The 16,518-nt window shown below is 35.2% G+C and overlaps 1 long non-coding RNA gene across 1 annotated transcript in view; it reads left to right on the plus strand.

Annotated features, from left to right (window-relative positions):
* Nucleotides 1–16,518, plus strand: part of LOC136794446 (uncharacterized) — an 821,984-nt gene that overhangs the window by 432,153 nt on the left and 373,313 nt on the right. Inside the window, exon 4 of the long non-coding RNA XR_010841210.1 lies at nt 13,249–13,344. This is a non-coding gene — a long non-coding RNA (uncharacterized lncRNA). The remainder of the gene's footprint in view (nt 1–13,248; nt 13,345–16,518) is intronic.

Consider the following 16,518-nt stretch of genomic DNA (forward strand, 5'->3'; position numbering starts at 1 on the left):
GTCAACTGGGATTATTAGACTGCATAATATTTTTTAGGTCCAAACATATGAATAAAATTACTTCCTCACCGTGTAATAAAAACAAAGTGGAAGCAAAGTAAATAATTCTGCAGTCAGAAGATGGGATAGTTACAAGTGGCAGGACTCGATGAGTCTGTGAGCGCTTCCAAATGTATGGCAGGCAGTTGCCTCCTGGGATCTCTTGCCCCTCCTTAAGCCTAATGATGGCAGGCTCCTCAGTGAACACTTACATTTAGATGGGCTTCCCTTGGAGCAGAGAGGCATTTGGGAACTGCATCAGGTCATATCGTCCTCATCCTTTATCCTTTGAACTGTCTGAATGCTGGCTGCGTAGAAAATCAAATACAAACAACCTTGAACCTGGTCATCATTCTCACCAATCTTTTACTTGGGGCTGCTGGGTGGGATGTGGTAGAGTTAGCAGGACTGATAAGGGTTCTTGCTAAAGAGGTCAAGTATAATATCTTACTTCCTGTTTTCTGGGGTTGACTGATGCAACCTTTGGGCCTTTGGGTTCTGTTTCCCAAGGGAAGGGAGAGGGAGTAGTCACCTCTGCGGGGAGGCAGGCAGCCCTGCAAGCAGCCTTGGGTTCAGTACGTGAGGTCTGAAGAGAATGTGTATTGACGACAGCCAAACTCATCCTGCTAGTCTCAAAAAAGCCCAAGTCTTGAGAAGCACATCAGTTTTACATCTCTGTTGGAGGTTTTCCAGCAGATAATGATTGAAACTTAGTGAGGCACTAAGGTGGCCACACTGGCCTCAAAGGGTCAGTGAGAGTGATAGGACATTAGCTACAAGGCCTGATAAGAGGTTTCTACATGCAATATAACAACAGAACAAAGTACCTGTGGTATTAGATCACTCCCGTGGGGTAGGCAGAATAGTGCCTCCCAAAGATGTCCACATCCGAATCCGTGGAACCTCTGAATAGGTTAGGTTACGTAGCAAAGGGAATTAAGTCTGCAGATGGAATTTAGGTTGCTAATCAGTTGACTTTAAGAGAGCCCGTAGCATCTTGGTTATCCAGGTGGGCCCAGTTTCCTTAAATGTGGAAGAAAGGGGCAAAAGGGGTGGAGTGAGAGTACGAGAGATGCTGGAGGGTCCAAGAGCCAGAGAATGTGACCAGCCTTTAGAAAATGGAAATAGGAAGAAAGTGGATTTTCCTGTGGAGGCACAAGAGTGAAACGCAGTCCTGCTACACCTTGATTTTTACCTGATGAGACTCACTGGAATTTCTTAACTATAGAATTGCAAGCAAATAATTTTGTACGTTTTTTTAAGCCTCTAGGTTTGTAGTAATTTGTTACAGCAGCCATAGAAAACTAGTATGTTCTTGTAGAGTAGACTTGGGCAATGCTAAGCAAATGATTCATTTCTTATACACATAAAGGGAGGTTTTTATAATTAACAGCACCTCCAATTCCAGCAAGATATGAGGCTAGACATCAAACTATGCATAATCTCTAAAGATCTATTATTATTATTTTTATTCTAAACACCTCCACTATTGGTCTTTGCTGTCTTGTTTGTTAAGAATGACCGTGGACATATGACAAGCACCCCTTAAATTCAAATCACCTTATTCTTTTTTGAATGGTTTAAATAAATATCCTCATTGTTTAGTCTTTCCAGGAGAGAAATGTGGCAATAAAGCAAATGATGTAATCAGAATATGGGACAAGGACATGCAGGGTTCTTTTAAGAAAAGGGTGATAACTTTGAGTTTCTAGGCAACAGTTCATCAAGGGAAAGCTCTGTGGTTTATTCAGAGTGCTTCATAGAATAAAAGGCATCCTGGCAGAATATCACTCACCACAGCCCTAAATATAGCACAAACTAAAATCCACCAGTAACTATATGTTCTAAACAAGAATGAAGAGTGAGTGTGTATTTAGTGCCTATTACCTCCACTCTCCTACCAGGATTATAACCTTTTCAAGGCTACTGACTGTGTCACCTATTTCTTTGAACGAGTGTATACCTAAGTTGCTCCACACTAAAAATGTTAAAATGCCTTCATAATTTGCTAAGTGCTTAGCATTCAGGAGGCTTTCTTAAAGGATGTGTTCTGAAGTCTGTTTATTTAAATGTATAACACGCAAGGATATAATGTTACTTCTTGTAGGGTGTTTTGCATCCTTATGCTGAATTTGTGGATGAGAATTGTTCTTCATACAACGAAAGACTTCTTGCAGTATACTTGACAGACAGGAGTGACATCTGCTAGGATTCTAAATCTTACAGAGACTAATAATAGATGACAGATTAAGAATAATTGACATTGTCATTGTGACGTGTTTATAATAACAGCAAAAGGGACCTCAATTGATATCTGGGGGAGAAGGCAAAGGACTATCAAAGGGAAATAAATGATTTCACAGGTACTAGACTTCAAACCTAGCTTAATAAGCCTCCAATTCATATGGTAAATGAAAATAGTCTGTGGTTTTCATACTAGACTTTCTCTACCCATTTTCTCACATCACAAGCCACATGATATGCTTTAATAAAATTCTGAAGAACAGGTAGTTTCTACATAGAATATGAATAAAAGAGATCATAATCTATTTATGTTATAGAGTTATCACTAGTTTATAAGTGATGCAATTATTAGGCATAGACTGAGCTAGGGTCAAATACTTTTAAAGTCACCTGCCTTATTTTAGCCATTAGTGTGAAACACATTTTATTTTTACAAATGCCATTATTGTAATTAGCCCTTATAGTGATTTTAGGGAGGTGTTTAATTCTATTAGCTTTTGAATGGAAAGCATTGATATAAAAATTCATATTAATAGGTACTTGGAATTTATATAATTATATATGTAATATATATATATATAATTAAAAAAATTATAGCTTATGTCAAGGATAGGCATGCCATGAAGAAAAATAGTCAAGGTATTTCGCAAGAATTTTATTAAGTTAAACATCTGTTATAGAAAGGAAACACTATATATTGTGGGTTAGAATGACTAAAATTTAGTCCTAACCCCACTCTTTACTAAATTTCTAACCCTCTAAATCAGCTTCAGTCTTATTTTAAGTATCACATAAAATAAAATATGTGAAACTATCTTATACACAATAAAACACTCTATCATTGTCCCAGAGATGACCAGCCATCCACAAAGATTCATATTTTCTCTTTCATAGAACAGAATGCCAGGCATTGCATCTCTTTGTTTCTTGTATATCTAGAGGGTCTAATTCTCAGCACTGGCTAGTCAAGTGTTTCACATTTCTATATCTTAGAACTTACAAAACAAGAATGTCTTCGCCATGATTTCTGTTCATCTGCTTAACTGAACACAGAGGACTTGGAAAATCAGAAGAAGCCCAGCTAGGTCCCTGAGTCATCACATGGAAGGCATATTCTTGCCATGAATATGTTCATTGGGCTGTAATGTGAGCAAGAAATAATTGTGTGCAAATAGTTGACATTTGGGGTTTTGCTTGTTCCAGAATCTAGAATTGTTACAGAATCATGCATTCATGCAAGCATTTTGAATTAGCCTTCAGGTAGCAACAGAGTAATATATTCATCTGTATTAAGCATGTAGATTCTTCAAAATACTTTTGTGATAAAGAGATGTCAAAATTTCTGTATAACACACAGAGCATCCTTTTGGAAGATTTCCTACATATTTCAATTTCATAATCTGTGAAATAAAGAAGTTTGGAAGTTTAAAGGAGCATATTTCAAATGAATAAGGAGGCTTTAGGCAAAGTGAGTATAAATATGGTCACATTAATAGGACTCCCTAATTTCACCTCTTGTCCCCTACCTACTGACCCGATATTAGGCATGTACCAAGCTTCCATTTCCATGTAGCACTGGGGCCACCCAAGGAATAATTTACTCCTGTCCACACTCCTTTGGTGGATTCCTATTTCCCACTCCTGCTGCCTTTTATTTTCCACTACCATGCATCAGGCATGAATCTGTAGCCATCCCTGGTAGCTTAACTTGGTCTCTCCAATGGCAGCCTTTAGAGTACCAAGATCTGCAGCTGCAAACTGAGTTGCGTTTCAGGCTACAGACAAGCTGAACTTCAGTACCCTGATGCCTTGCTTAAAAACACTCTTACAGAGTGAAAACAGGTTCCTTTCCTTCTGTGTTATATTCAATAAAATGATAAAAGAATGTCTGCCTAAGGGCCCATAGAAGTTGTGCTTAGAACCTGCCATAATACAGAAATAAAAAATTGCTGCATAATACATATCAACACTTTTCTTTTTTTTTCTTTTTTTTTCTTTTCTTTTCTTTCCTTTCCTTTTCTTTCTTTCTTTCTTTCTTTTTTAAAAAAAAGATCCACATGTATTTCCAGCCTGGTTGGGTCTCTAAACGTCCAAGGAACCACGTGCAGAGTAGCCCCTCTTCAGACCGTCTAGCAGCGTTGCTAATACTGATTTTCATTCCAGATTTCTTTTACGTAAGAGGTCTCATTGTCTTTTAATGAAAAGCCTTCAGTTCCTTCTACCAGATCTTTATACGTCTGAATCTTATATGTGAAATAGAATGCACGTGTCTTTCCTTCTCCCACCCACCAAGGAGCCTTTATGGAAAACTACCTTCACAGATAGTTAGCATAAGGAAGCTGCCTACGTTCACTTGACAGATGAATCCAATCTTTGTCTCTGGCCCAACCTGTATGATGTGTTGCAAAAATATTTCTGCATTTATTTGTCTGTTTCTCCTGAAAATATTTTAAGATTTTATTGCCTTTTTAGGAAGAAAGCTTAGTTTTCTTGAAAGTAGCTCACCCGTCCCTAATGTTAGCTCTAATTTCATGCAGGTGAGGATAAAATATGCACATCTCATGTGGAAATAATCTTTTTCAGGAGTGAAACCAAATTAAAAGAAAAAAATGTTTAAGTAACTACCCATGAGGGATAATCCTTTAATGCATTAACTAGCTGACAGTCACTCATGAAACACTAAGTTCTGCAAATTTTTGCAAGAGAGTTTTTCCTTATTTCTGTATCTTACTTTTATCTTCATCCAAAATTTCAGTCTGTACAAATTGATTTTAAAAGGTACAAAGTGATACCTGAAGTCTAGAAGTTCCATATTAGAAAGGGTATTTTCTAATTATTAATGCACTGTGGTGCTTCTGAATACACAGATATAGAATAAAAATGGCCAAGCAGGAAAGGAAAATTCATTCAATTCTTAGGAGTGTAATCATTTCAAACATATTGACATGCAGAAAAAATTTCTCAGAACATTGCAGAAAAAAGCTTTTAGATAGTTCATTGAAAGGCCAGTTTTAGTTATTCAATTTCACTTTTCCAAAAACTCTTGACATTTATATATTGCCATAGTGGCAGCGCAGTGAGCACCTCCAAAGGAGATAGAGGGTCTTGCGATGCACTAAGTGTTATAAAGGACGGTCATTTCGCAATTGCAGATTAAGTCAATAAGCGTATCACCATGTAAGTGGTGTTCATGACAGAAACTCAATAATCACTTGTTTAACCTGATTGCAGACCGTGGAATTGTCCGAACCATATAACCTGTCTAGTAGGATGAGTAAGTCAGGATACATATCTATTAACCTTGGTTTTTTTTTTTTATGGAAATAATTCAGTTAGGAAATAATCCATATTTTATATATGTATATATGAGAAAATATCTAGTAACCTTTTTATGAGAAATAATACAGATAAAATTTATTCTGATTACCTACACACAAGTAGATATTAAGGAAAATGGTAACTTTGTCAATAGCTAGCTGCAGAGAAATAGTTAAGGAAGGAAAAGTACTTTTGTCCTATTACCTATAAATTGAATCTCCAAGAAATAAGCTTTCCATACACGATATCCTTATCTTTTATAAATTTTATTGTCTTTTAAGTACACAGCTGTATCTGTTATCTCATTTGGTTCTCACAGAAACCCAGTGAGTTATTTCTGAAACAACTTTATGGGGGAGACCGCCCGGTCAAACGGCTGGCAAGTGGAACACTGTTCCCAGGACTCCTGTTTTTGTCTGAAAGTAGAGGTTTCTGCTGATAAGACGTTGTGCCGAAATGAATACACACTCTAAATGTGGTCTGACAGGTACATTAAAGAAAGGTGAGGGTTTCTCTCTTGTGTTAGATTCAATTGAAACGTTCCGCGATTGACTAACACATCTAGAAATGAGGTTTCTCGGTGATAAGTAAACATTTCAATCTAGACCAAATATCCTCTAAACACAACAGTTGTTATTACTGGAACATTATGATTTATTAAAAAGAGGATATTTTCTCAAAATAAAAAGTATGTGTTGGAGAATATTAAACATATTTAATATTTGATATTTTTCCAAGAGGTATGAGGCTATTTTGATAAAAAAAATATTTTAAAAGGAATGTTGTAAAAATATTTTGAAACTGGGTATTAGAATTAATATCTAGGGCTTCCCTGGTGGCGCAGTGGTTGAGAGTCCGCCTGCCGATGCAGGGGACGCGGGTTCGTGCCCAGGTCCTGGGGGATCCCACGTGCCGCGGAGCGGCTGGGCCCGTGAGCCGTGGCCGCTGAGCCTGCGCGTCCGGAGCCTGTGCTCCACAACGGGAGAGGCCACAACAGTGAGAGGCCCGCCTAGCCCCCGCCCCCCAAAAAAGAATTATATCTAGCTTATTTCTACATTTTATTTTGGTTGTTTAGAACCAAGAAAACACTGTTTCAAGCACATAATAATATAAAATAATAGTTATTTTTAATAACTCAAATTGTCTGTAATAAAGTTAAATACTAATTAAAATACCTGAAAGAATGCTAGAACATGTTTGATTTTAGATAAATTATTACTCTTATTTAATAACTACTTCCATTCCTTACATAAGCATTGAAGGAAGAAAACAAATCACCCAAATTATAAACAACTATACAGCTATATGTAATGTGATGTCGCCATTATAGGAAATGCTGTTAACTAGACAGTTGATAATTATTGTGATTATAGTATGGAAAAAGAGTTATATAAACTATATTTATTTGATTGAAGTTACATATATGCTGTACTATTTAATTCACCTGTCAAAACTTGGGTCTAAAACAAAACACAACCATTAAGTTTTAGATCAATGACATTTATATAAGTATTTAAAATATATACAGAGAAAGGAGAAGCCATATTCTAACAAATGCAAAAAATGTAAATCCAATGGTACAGATTAATATATTTATGGTATCCAGTGCAATGTATATCCAATGGGATATGGGTCATGTTAGTGTGTGTATATTATTCTCAGTGGTACATTTCTCAATTGATACATTTAAGTGTCAACAGTTAAATGTATTTAGATGTTTAAATTTGAATGAAATAACCTACAATAAAATATTAGCAAAAACACCCTTTTAACGTGTGAGGAAAATTTAATAACATTGTGGAAATAAAGGAGTTGGCATGCTGCAAAATGCATTAATTCATCAAGGTCACTACTAGGATATAGACTGGAAGAATTAAACACATCCCTAATCACATAATTTTTGAGTAAATAATGACTTAAGCAGCAGGTGGAATAATGTCCACGATTAATTTTTTATCTCCTTCAAGCGAAGTGTGGATATTTAAAGGACATTAGTTGCTGGTGATATTATTTTGGTGTCTTGTCCTGTAATAAAAATACAAAAATCAATACCTTTAAGATTGGGAGACTCCCATCTTAAAATTGTATTGCCCATTAACCACTAATGTTTGCTTGTCAGTACTTTTTAACATCTTGCCCTTGGTCTCCTCTTTCATGTCTACCTATTTCCTTTCCTATACACTCTGCTGCACATAAGTCCACCTCTCTTGTGACCTCACTGCTTTTTCCTGCTTTTGCTCACAGCATTATTGTCCTCCGTGACTTTGCTCCCTTGAGATCATTTATTCAACCACCATAACTCTCTTTTGGGTTAATATGGTCTGCTAGTGATAAACAGATATGAATGAATGACTCTCAACTATTGACTTGGCCAAAATGTTCACTTGTGATGTTACGGAAAAACCCAAATGAACTTTTTGGCCAGCCCAGTATTTTAACATACAGGGAAAACATGTTAAACTGTAAGCCCTGAAATCAAAATTTGTAAATATTATTATATTTATCATCTCACCACAAAAGTTAATATTTACAGCTATACACCAAGACTTTGTGAAACCATCTAATTTTATCATCATGGCAATTAATAGAGTTGTTAATTGATCTTTAAGTAATTTATTACAAAATTTATTAATGAGTACAGAATCCAAAACATTTATAAATGAACAGTTTGGGTTCAATTAACTGGCATGAACCCAAAGTTTATTTTAGAAGAAGTATATATAATTTTCCCTAAATCTTTAGATTTTAGATGCCTTTTAAAACCAATTTGAATTACAGTTATTTACTATGTCATCTTTCATTCACAATTATATACTTTACTTTCACAATTATATATTTTACTTCCTAATGAGACAGATTAATTGATATAAAGGAACCACTATTCTAAGGTTAAACACAACTCACTATGCTATTGGGTTGGCCAAAAAGTTCGTTTGGGTTTTTCTGTAGGCTCTTATGGAAAAACCCAAACGAAATTTTTGGCCAACCCAGTACTTAGAACACACACAGAGTAACTCTCATAGTGTTTTGAAGGGCTTTCTTTCCTTCTTAAATATTCTTTGTACTAGAAATTGGTTTCTATTTCAGTTTCTGTTTTCATTGACATATATCCTTAAGGAATGCATTCTGCAAGATCCCTTCTCTACTATGTATCAGTCAGCTACAATTACTCATAAATTAAAGGGAGTTTTTTTAAAGTATAATTAAAAAAAATCGAACTTCTAAAGATTGCAGCCAGTTATTTTGTATTTACTGTGAACCCTATGTATCCTTGAAAATATTGCAGTAAAAAAATCAATCTCAGTTATTATGCTGTTAAAATTAATGGTGGTAGAGACCTAAAAATCAAGGGTTTTTTTCCTATAACCAACATTTATTCATTCAATTTTGACAATTCTTAGATATATATTCTATACCTTTATTAAAATAATGTCAATCAGCTTAACTAATGCTATCAGCTTGTTTATAGTCTACAAAACATCTCTCCTACTTGTAGGAGGATGCTTTAAAGTCATGGGACTTGAATTCTTACATTTTAAATTATAGTTATATGCACAGGTCAAGAAATATTATCACTGGAAGTTCTTCCTGCTGTCAGCAAAGCTCTCTTACATTATCTAAGACTTTTATAAAGAAAACCTATACTGACAAGATAAAGAAGCACATTATGCTTTCTAGTTAGAGTTGCTGTACAGAGCTACAATCTATTATCCACCTGAGAGCGATGAAAGTGCTGAAACAACTTTACCCTGCCATGTCTGATAATTATGTCATAAAAAAGCCACGTTACTTCAGCACATAAAATGGTTTAAAGTGATTAATTTTCTGAAAGCTTAAATTGAAAGTGCATGACAATCATTGAGGTCATGCTTGACCTGGGTTGTGAAAATCCATCACTGTCCTTCTCTGATATGTCTCTTAAAATCTAGCACTTTTGTGCATATTCTTTTTAATTATTAAGAACCATAGGTATATCTATATATCCTTATGAATATCCAACTCATCACATGAAATATACGTTTTTGCACAAAAAAATTTGGTAAGTTCTCTTCTCTCTCTCTCAGAGCTACTCATACCTTTCTAAGTATTTCCTCATTAGAAAATAGAAAAAAAAAAGTTCTTTGATGGTATAATATTAAATCATCATGAGTTATTTGACATTGCTGATATGTTTAGACACCATCTGAGAGATTGTTAGAATATAGCATCTGGGTTTTTTAAGTCTTGCTTTATAGTTAGGTGAAATGGTATGTTGAGCCTGGAAGGTGGGTACTTACTTCTACCTGTTCCTCAACAGTTAACAGGCTTTCAATCACTATCCTGAGCACTGCTGTTAGGCCTCTACTCATACAGTTGCTGAACATTAATGAAATCTACTGGTCCATGTTCTCTCATCCTTCATTGCCCAAAGCATCACTGAAAGGTATTGTGTGTGATAAGCCATTACCAAATTTTGACTGTTAAAAGAAAATTACAACGCAAGCAGGAAAAAAAAAGAAAACTTCAAACTGAAAGCTATGTATCATTGTTTCTAGAATCTCAGTAGTCAGCCATGATGGAAAATGGAAGGAGGCTCAACTGTCCTCCAGTGTGGCTGCCTTCACCCTGCCCCGACCACATCCCCTGCCTGCTCCACCACATCTTGGCCCTCTTCCCGTCCTTTCTCCAAGGAAACCTACTCTATTTTTAACGCATCACCTGTCAAGTACAAAATCCCCTTTCATCATTTTAAAGAGAAATTTAATTCTTATTTATCTAAATATCTCCCATGTAGATAATAGCAAAGGTGTCTTGTGCCTTGTCTTTCATCACCAAAGAGGCCAATCAAGATTTTTTTTTTTTTCTCCAGCAAAATCACTTTTATTTCAATGAGTGATGCTGCCACCCTCTCAGTACAAGTCATTTCAACTGCAAGCAAATTTTTAAACTAACATTCTTCTTTTCCTTTTTTCACTAACCTGGTTGGCACAAGCATTCAATCAAAACCTGATACAAGGCTTCCCTGGTCGCGCAGTGGTTAAGAATCTGCCTGCCAAAGCAGGGGACACAGGTTCGAGCCCTGGTCCTGGAAGATCCCACATGCCGTGGAGCACCTAAGCCCGTGCGCCACAGCTACTGAGCCTGCGCTCTAGAGTCTGCGAGCCACAACTACTGAGCCACAAGCCACAACTACTGAAGCCCACACGCCTAGAGCCCGTGCTCTGCAACAGGAGAAGCAACCACAATGAGAAGCCCACACACCACAACGAAGAGTAGCCCCCGCTCGCCGCAACTAGAGAAAACCCACGCAGAGCAACAAAGACCCAATGCAGCCAAAAATAAATAAAATAAAATAAATTTTAAAAAAACCTGATATATTCATTCATTAACACTGCATTGTCATGGCAGTGTGTGAAAAGAGCGATCTCGTATTAAAATGTCTGATTAGGTTTTTCTCAAAGAGACTTTTAAATGCTTTTAAAAAATATTTTGGTAAGGGAACACAGTAAACCTAAATGAAGTATTTTCAACATTTAACTCTTTTAATATATTCAGTGATATCTCCATTTATATTGACATAATTTACTTGAAATATAGCTAGATCTATCAGTGAACTATAACTGACTTTATCTATGTGTGTTTGGTTAATAATATGGACTTACATTGAAATGAGAATGTGAAATAACATATTTAACAACACCTTAATGACATATATATAGTTATTTTTACAAAAAAACAGGTGCTATATCTGACTTTTAATATTTATCATGAAGTTCATATGGGGATTTTTATTTGTTAATTTAGTCAGAAATGACAAGCACACTCTCCTTGTTTTTTCTCCAGCTGACCTATTAAAAAGTTTGCCAGAATAGGAGGGTGCTGTAAATGAAGATTCTGACAGGTGCATCATAACATTACTCTCCCATTGTTGATTTTTGTCAATTTTTAAACTCTTTTTTTTTTTTTTTTTTTTTGTGGTACGCGGGCCTCTCACTGCTGTGGCCTCTCCCGTTGCGGAGCACAGGCTCCGGACGCGCAGGCTCAGCGGCCATGGCTCACGGGCCCAGCCGCTCCGCGGCATGTGGGATCTTCCCGGACCGGGGCACGAACCCGCGTCCCCTGCATCGGCAGGCGGACTCCCAACCACTGCGCCACCAGGGAAGCCCTTTTGTCAATTTTTGTATATTTTTTAGTCTAATACATACACCTTACTGGTCGGCATCATTACATGCCAGGCATATTTGAATTAAGATAAAAAGAGAATTATTCACCAGAAATATCACAAAGATCATTAATTAATCCTGTTTTTAATAAACAAGGCAGACAATCAAGGTCATGGCAGATTGTATTAGTGGAGAGGTGCCAATTGAAAGATCGCTCGAGTGATAGCAAGTTTTAAACCTCAAAAGTGAAAGAAGCAAAAAGTGATAGAATATTCCTGAAGAGAGTCATTATAGTTGAAGGGAAAAAGTATTTCATACATCAGAATCAAGTCAAATAAGGAGAAAGGACAAATAAGCAGAAATGAGTCACAAGAAAACACATTTTCACTAAGTTGCTACATAAAACTTTCCACATGGTAAAAATGTTTGATTGGAAGTATTCTAATAAGCCCAACTTTTCACTCAGTGCTCAAAATTTATATTGACATCATAACTCTACACATACTAGCATAGAGTTTAGGCATAACTAATACTCAAAATGAGTCAACTACATTACTTTTTTCTGAGTTCCCAGATAATGAAAATATACTAAAGAGTTATACGAATTCATTAAAACACAGTGCGTTTTCCACTGGTCTAAGAAAATTGTCATTGCCCAAGAAGAGCATCTAAACTTTTACCTTTAAAACACAAAAGAAATTTGTGGTACCAGTAAAGACTCCATCCGTCATCTTATTGATATAAAAAGTATTAGGCCTTCTAATTATTATGCAAAATTGAAAGGGAGAATTGTGCATATGTAGTGTGGCAAAGTTCCATGACTGTTTTTGAGTCTTTTGGTTTTCTTTTATAAGAAAAAGCAGAGAATTTCTAAATCTTGGAAACGTCACTCTTGGAACAATAACCATATCTGGGGCAAAAACCTAGTATATATTTTAAATTTAAAAAGAGTGTATTCATTCAAATCGTATTGAGCCCTAGCAACTATAAAATATTGACACAGGCAGCATGATTTTACATGTGAAAGTTTTACCTTTTCCCAATAAATGAGGGCAGTTAATTAACATTCTATCAAGCTGGTTTCAGTGTTCTTCATTAGCTAACTTTCAACTGTCCATGTCAAGCCTGTCTTTCTGCTAAAGGTCTCTGTCAGCTGAGTAATCCACTTGAAATAATTAGTATTCTGTTGGTATGAGAACAGAGTGTGTAAAACAGAGATATAACTAGAGACACATCAGCGTGACTGGGACTCCTTAAAAGTCAGTGTACCCGGTGCGCTCTGTTCAATGTATTTTGCAGTTCAAACTTTTCAGGTTAAATATAGTCATAGAAAGCACGATATTATTTCTACATTGTCTATAAATGACTGTGTTTTTGTCTTGATCACTCCACACTTTTTCAAAAGTGCAGTTAAGAATCTCTCTTTTTTAAACTTCATAATCCTTAAAGGAAATTTTCCTATAATTATATTTAAAGGACAATTATTCTCATTTCCTCTACTCAGGAAAGAGAAGATTGTTGGATGCCAATTATGGATGAGATGCTGCTGCTTTGTACCTTCACACATGGTCTCCTTTACCCGTGACAACAAATCCATGAGGTAGATGCTGTTTTTCTTCTTATTTCAAATTTCAAACTATGCGTGCACTGTGTCTCTTTTAGTAAGTGAAGGATTTATTATTTTGGATGATACTGGCTGTTTCATAATTCAGTGATCTAGCGACTATCATATATTATGTTTCTTTCTGTTATCTGATGACTTTTAATGAATGCTACACAAAGTCCCACTGAAGAGAGTGAAGGCATGGCCTTCAGGGTTCTTTTGACTTGTTCAGTATTACCTTCTAAGAGCACAGAAGACTGAATCAGAAAGAAGCAATTCAGGATTTATTAATTCAACAAATATTTATTCAATTTCTATGTTTTACTCACTGTTGTTGACTGACTTTTGGGAAAATTAGTAACTAAAAGAGCCAAAATCCTGGCCCCCATGGGTCTTATCATTGAATGGAGGAGCTTCGTCCCTGTCTCGACTCCATCCGTCACCTGTACATTCAGTTGTATGCATATCAGACATTGCTGGGAGTGCTAATGATCAAGTGAGAAACGAAGCAGACAAGGTTTCTTCTCTCAAATTATACTCTAGTCAGATGAGAAAACATAAACAAAAATAATCAAATTATTGGGGCAGAAAACTGTTCTTGTTCATCATTGTGTAGTCAGGGCCTACTGCCATTGTTATTAGAGAACAAAAGAAGTAACCTACAGCAAAGGACAATTCGAAAATTTAGAAACTCTTATTAGATATTTTTATTCTCACAAGTTTCTCTTCCACTGTCATATGTCAAGTCTTTCACCAAATAGATCCCTCACTCTTACTCTCTGATCATTTTTATTTCATATCACTAAGGTGGCATCATCATGTCTTAAAAAGTAAACTGTTAGATATTACCTATCATTTCCCAGGTATGACCCGGGTAAGAGGAGAGGCCACATGGTGATTTCAGCTTCCAAGACAAATGCCTAACAATTGTATTCACAATGAAACTCTTTTTGGGGATGAGTGTTGGTTGGGAAGAGGCATTGTTGTGGCTGAGAAATATTTTGCTTATTACTTTGAAAGGAAAAGAAAAAAAAATGGAATACTTATATCTTGCACCTAAATCTCTTTTGATTCAAAACCCAATCTACTGCAATCTCACATCAGTGTTCTCAAAATTTTTGACATCAGGACCCGTTTACATTCTTAAAAAATTGTGAACCCCAAAGGTTTTGTTTATTTGGTTATACCTACTGACATTTATCAAATTAGAAATTAAAATTAAGAGACTTTTAATACACAGGAATATGCAGACATATTTAATAGCTTCTGAGCAATGACATTATTTCATGTCGTGCAGAATCTAAACTCACTACTGTATACTTATAAGATAGAAGGTTTAATTACTAAAATTAATCTAGAAATTTGATATTTCTTCCAGAATTAAATAAAAAGTCATCCTGGTTTGTACTCCTTCCAGATTTCCATGGCTATTATTGGCCTATTTTAATTCCATACACATTATTGAAGCGCCTTATTAATTTCCACAGAAAAAAAAATCCTACTGGTTTAAAATTTAGTATGTTCAATCTATAAATAAATTGATCCTTAACAATACTGACTTCAAAGCCCTGAAAATGCTTTAATCTATTTATTTAGGTTTTCTTTAGTTTTTCCTACTGATGCATTTTCATTGTAGAACCCTTGTACGTATTCCATTAGATTTACCCCTAGTTTTTTACTGCTATAGTAAGTGGCAAGTTTTTAGTATAATTTCTATTTTGTTATCGATAATTGTTTAAAAATAACTGATTTGTATAGATTGATCTCATATCTAGGGACTTTGCTAAATTCACTCATTAATTCTAATAGTTTGTATAATTCTTTTATACCTTATATGTATACAGTCATGTTGTTTTCAGGTAATACCATTTTTATCTTCTCTTTTAATCCTTTTTAGTTTTATCACTTTTTAATATTGCCCTTGCTATTTTCATCACCTTTTTTTTGCTGTTCTTTTACAAGCATCAATTTTCAACTTAAAAAAAAAAAGTGTTCACTAACCCTACAGATTTCTCGCTAAGCACATCTTAGGTACATGTCAAATGTTTAATATGTTCTATTTTCAACATTCCAATGCTGTTGCAATCTTCTTCCTTTGAAACTAGTGTGTTCATATATTTAGCAGATCAAACTTATGCAGAATTTCCTTTGATTTAATTTTCCTCCAATTTTTGACAATCTATTTTTAAGTATAAAATAGAGAATATTTATGCTTGTTTCAGTGCAAATATATTTGCATTACTTTTACCATCTTACTGAAGTGCTATTTACTGTGTCATATTGTGCTTCCTTTTTTGGATTCATTTCTTCTTTGAAATCTGTTGAAGTTTTAGTTTCCCTTTTCCAGGACGGTCTATTCCCCTTAACAAAAATATAATACAAATCAGTATATCTATTCTCTTCCCCTAGAAATAACTCTCCTAAAGTTTTAACTTATCACACTCTCCCATCTTACATCTTTGCTATCCACTATTTTACTTCCTTGTTATTTTAAGCCCCATAATATATTGTTATTATTATTTTATGTGGTTCTTTAGGCAAACATATTTACATTTTCTTTGATTATCCGTTCTTCTTACTGCTTCTTTCTCATCTTCCTAAAACACATTCCTCAAAAGGCCCTTTGATGTGTCTGTCAGTAGCAAAATCTCTCCATTTTTACATATGAAGTAAGTTTTCATTTCTCCCTCATCCTTAAATCTAATCTATTGGACTTAACATTATAAACTCTATCACTTAGAAGCCATGATTCCATTGTCTTTGGCTTACATTGTTGCTGTTGAAATCAAAGTAATTCATTTCTTTGAAGATAAACTGTCTATTCTCAATGTGTTTGGTGATTGAAACACTATGGTATTACTTGATGTTGATTTATTTTTCTGTAGCCCCTGTGGGATTAGTTGTAATTCCTGAACCTGAAATTGTATGCTTTTCATGTTGTCTTTAAGTTCTCCAATGTTCTCAGCAAGTATCTTTGAAATATTTCTTCTCCCATTCTCTCTTTTCCTTCATTTGGAAAACTTTATTAGCTACACATACAATGTCTTATTCCAATTGCCTTGTATCTCGACATTGTTTTCATTCACTTAAATTATAGTACACATTTCATTTTTTCAACATCTTTATTGGAGTCTAATTGCTTTACAATGTTGTGTTAGTTTCTGCTGTATG

The sequence above is a fragment of the Kogia breviceps genome, chromosome 6 (genome assembly GCF_026419965.1).
Source record: "Kogia breviceps isolate mKogBre1 chromosome 6, mKogBre1 haplotype 1, whole genome shotgun sequence".
NCBI lineage: Eukaryota > Metazoa > Chordata > Mammalia > Artiodactyla > Physeteridae > Kogia > Kogia breviceps.